At 42.1% G+C, this 4,694-nt stretch overlaps 1 non-coding gene across 1 annotated transcript; it reads right to left on the reverse strand.

The window, feature by feature from the left end:
• Positions 1-3,655: 3,655 nt before the first annotated feature.
• On the reverse strand, positions 3,656-3,727 carry TRNAA-UGC. Its single transcript has one exon. It is a non-coding gene; the product is annotated as a tRNA-Ala (tRNA).
• Between the last annotated feature and the right edge of the window lie 967 nt (positions 3,728-4,694).

The following is a 4,694-nucleotide window of genomic DNA, read 5'->3' on the forward strand; positions in this document are numbered from 1 at the left end:
AGGTACAGATCTTGTTTCATTTTTCTGCAAATGGATCTCCAGTTTTGCCAGCACCATTTATTCAACAAACATTCTCTTCCTCATTTAATGGATTTCGGCCCTTAGAACAATAGGCTCTTAACTTGAAAGTTCAAGTTCTTATAAAAGCAGTGTGTTTTGTGTTTCTTTCCACATAATCTTAACCTGCTAAAATCCATATTACTTCTGGAGAAGCTCACCCTTTCTTTAGCAGTGGACTTTCATACTGTGTAAGGAGCTCTGATGGCTTAGTGGAGAAGGCATTTGGCTGCTACCCAGTAGGTTGGAGGTTAAAACCCACCAGCTGCTCTACAGAAGGAAGATGAGGAACTCTACTTTTGTAGAGATTTACAACCTTGGAAACCTAATGGGGGTTGCTGTGAGTCCGAATCCATGCCAGTGGGTTTGGTTTGTTTTTGTTTTTCCTATACTGCTACATCTAGCTCTTAGAAGAGTGAAGAATGGGGAAAACCAAGGTTACCATACAATTGAAGCCCCTTACAAGAGTCCAACAGAAATAAAGCAGGGACTTAGACGTGGAAAGAAGGGTGTACAGGAGAACACAAAGAAAAACGTGGGGAGGGGCAGGATTTCCTCCAATGATGGAGGGGAACCGTGTGTTAGTCACAAAGCAGTCTCTTTCAGAGCACAAGCCAGCTTAACACCAAGAAGATTTTTAATCACAATTCTTCAAATTATAGGCTTAACAACTTGATCCTAGACAGGAGGATTGGCCAAATCACTAGGTGAGGTCTGGAGAGGTGGTCAGGTCCAGAGTTCCAACTCTTTCTGTGAGAGGGGAGATAATTGTGATTTGGGTGAAGGTTTACAGAGCAAATTTACTTTCCATACAGCGGTTCACATATACTTTGTCTCATGACATTGACCACAGTTTACCACAATGCAACAGCTCCCCTTCCACTTCCTCCCCATAGTTACCTCTTCCCTGTGTCCATCCCTCCATGCACTCCTGCCCCCTGAGCTATCTCCCTGTGCATAAGCAGCCCTTCTTTCTCCCATGATTGTTCTCTCCAAGGAGTGTATCTACCTGAGGTAAATGTTCAACTCATATGCCTGTCTTTTGTTTGGCTGGAAACCACAGGTGTGGGTTCAATTCCAGACCTGAAGGGCAGTTAGGGGCCATAGTCTCAGTGGTTCCACCAGGTTCTATTGCACCAGCAAACCTGGCCCCCCCCCTCCCCTTTTTTTTTCTTCCAAGTGATTTTGAGTTTTGTTCCACATTGTTCTCCCTCTCTATCAAGGATCTCCTACATAGATCCCCTTCCTAAAACTTGAAGTCTTTTAAGCTTGGGTTTCAAATTGAGAGCTCTGTATGCTGTCTTACTTATCCAATACTGCTATAACAGAAATACCACAAATAAATGTATTTCCTCACAGTTCAAGAGGCTAGAAGTCTGAATCCAGATCACAGGCACTAGGGAAGAGCCTTCTCTCTCTGTCCACTCTGGGGGAAGGTTCTCATCTCTTCAGCTTCTGTTTCCTTGGAGATCTCCATTTAGCTGGCATCTATCTCCCCCCATCTCTGCTTGCTTAATGTGCTTCTTTTATATTTTGCAAAAGATTGACTCAAAACAAACGCTCCATTACTCCTGCCTCAAGAACATAACCAAGACAACCCGTTCCCAAATGGGATTATAACCACAGGCATAAAGGTTAGAATTTACAACACATATTTGGGAGACACAATTCAATTTATAACATACACTCAAACAGTTTGAATAGACTCTAAGTATTTTGACTTGAGCACATCCATTGTGAATCATCTACATCCCCAGCACACACCTGGCATTTAGCATCTCCTTCTCAAACACTCAGAGCAGTGCTCCTCAAACTTTTTCATCTCTGTCACATGGAGGGCTTGACCATACATTGCTGATTCAGTGGATCAAGAGTTGGGACTGAAATTTGGAATTCTACTCACACCACCTTAATTTCTCCCAACTTTTTGTTCCCTGTGCAATGTCAGTGGTGGCTAACATGCTACTGTTTGTTTAAAAGTGCCTAGAGAGAACAAGTGGATAAATACATGGAATGACCTCATTATCTCTGTCAATAAAATGCATCCTAAAACAAATAGACCCCTGCAACACAGTCAACCCGTGGCCAATCAGAGTTGAGAGCCAGACAGTCTCCTGAGTACTTGCTATGGATATTTTCACTGGAGGAGGGAATCATAAGAAATGATAGCCCAGCTTGATAGAGGGTCAGATTTGAGAGCTGAGAACAAACATACAATTTTGTGTCTTCCCAAAGACATTTTAATTCGATAGGAAATACATACATACAGAGAGAGAAAGAGTTTTGAAACTATAAAGTACTGGAAATCTTTAAAATGTGCCACCAGTGAACCAGAAATTCCTAGACGTTTCCTGATTATGCAAAGTAGATGTGACCAGACTGATCATGAAGGAACAGAGGAAACAGCTGTTCTTTACAATGGCAGTGTCCAGCATACCTGTGACCCATTCATCTCCTATTTGAACAAGTAGCCCATGACTTCCTTCAGGGTGGGTTCTCAGGACTCCATCATACGTCAGTTCTGATGTAAGTTGAATACCTCTTCTTTTTTAAAAAAGTTTCATTATTTTTGCCTTTTATCATCAGTATCTTTATGAAACTGATCTTTATTTGTCTTTGGGGGTTGGTATGAGAATGAAAACATCAGCAAATTACACACTGCAACATTATGTGTAGTGCATATTAGTAACAATAAGATCTACAAAAACAAACAAAAAAAAAGCTCATAGGTCGGAAGTTGGAAATTAACCACATCTGTTTTCCATTGTAACAGAAAACCTTTCCACTGGTTCTTCATATGGGCCTGCCTCCATTTGATGTTAACTGAGATTTCCAGTGAGTGTTTTATTCAAAGATTTAAAACCATGACAAAAATAGAATGAGTGAGGAAATAGAGGAAAATTCATATTATGGATTATCAATTGGAAATGTGTTGATTCTAGTTATTTCTTCTACTTTCGTGTTAGAAAGTCTTCTAATTCCCAGCAAGTCTTGGTTCCCTTGTCCAGCGTCCAAGCCACTCATTCGCCTAAAAGGACTCTACAGCCATCCATCTCTCATTATTAGACCAAACACCGGCAGAGAAATAGGCGGGCAGACGATGGGCTCCTCTGCTTTCCCTGGTCCTTTGGCCCTAAAAAGAAAAGGCTGAAAGAGAACTTAGCGCCCTTCCCCCACCACCACCTTTTTCTATCTCTTTAGTAATAGTACAAAAAGGGAGCCAGGTGAACCGTCCATTGATGTGCACGCTTTTGTTTCTGGTGATTCAGTGATTCTGATAGGGTCTAGTTATTTCCCCCCCCCCCCTTTCTTAACGTCACGACTAACCCCATTCCTTGTTTTTCTTTTTGCATTCTTCCTGTTTTTTTCTTCATTTATTTTCTTTTCCCCCCCCCCCCTTTCTTAACGTCTTCTTTCTGCTGTGGCAGTCATTTTAGGGGAGGTAGTGGTTCTCAGCATAGAAATGGAATAGTATTCAAAGCAATCCACTGGATTATGTTTTTACTTTGTATGTGTGCAGGAATAGCACAGACAATATTAGGAGAACAGAGTCTGTATGCCTTCAAAAGTGCGTTGAAATAGTGTTGGAAAAGAAACGTGGAAGTACCGGGGATCGAACCCGGGGCCTCATGCATGCAAAGCATGCGCTCTACCACTGAGCTACACCCCCACCCCGTGGAATTACTACCCAACCTTTATCTGGAAATATGTCTTATTTTCTGAGGCATCCGTTCGCACAAGGTTGTGATAATGTTCAGTGTTAAGAAACATCAGCAACTGCTTTGGGCAGGAGGCGCTCAAGAACCAGTGGGGGTTACTGATTCTTTCGAGTACAGAGTTTGACGGTGAAGACACAGGATTGGAAACATGTCAGATAAATAGCCACAAGACGTTTTTGCTATGGCTTTAAAACCTTGGGTTGTTAAAAGTCGGTCTTCTCTTACGGGTGGCAAAGAATCAAGTCCCTATTTTTGGTTCTTTGATTTGGATTTCCTCGGGATTATCTCTTAACCCGAGGCATAAAACTATTAAAATTCGTCTTTTCCTTGCGTGAAACTCTGCACTGTACTTGCTGTTTGCTCAATCCGAATGCTAAAGGCCAGCCTTGGTAGAGGAAAGCCACAGTCAGAAGAAATTCCAAGAGCGCCTCCCTCAGTATTTCATTATAAAGGTCTTTGAAGGAAGGTTGGACAATCTACTTCGGTAGTGATACCGCCTCGGAAACCCAAGGAGGGGTCGCTAGGAGTCGGGTCCGACTCGAGGGCAGTGAGTGAGAGTCTTGTACTCTGGAAAACCAGGGCCCTACCAGTAGTCCGGAAGAGGAATTCATAAGGCATGAACGAAACAACAGAGAACAGAGAGGAAAGAAAGATGTCAGAAGATAAAAAGGACTTAAAAGGGGGAGAAAAAAAGTGGGTGAAGTATTCATTTATTTTTTAAAAAGTCTTTACCAAACAGAAGGCAGTAGAGAAAAAGGAGTTTTAAATTTGAGTAGTGGAGGGGAAGGGGGAAAAAATTGTAGGAGGGAGAAAATTAGCTTTGCTCATATGGAATTTAAGACGTCTGTGAAACACACTTGTGAGAATATTAAACTGTGAACTCAGGCCATTACTGTGGACTCCAGCCTTGGATTTGTG

The sequence above is a fragment of the Orycteropus afer genome, unplaced genomic scaffold, assembly GCF_000298275.1.
Source record: "Orycteropus afer afer isolate SDZICR_OR568_19922 unplaced genomic scaffold, OryAfe1.0 scaffold00919, whole genome shotgun sequence".
In the NCBI taxonomy this organism is placed as follows: domain Eukaryota; kingdom Metazoa; phylum Chordata; class Mammalia; order Tubulidentata; family Orycteropodidae; genus Orycteropus; species Orycteropus afer.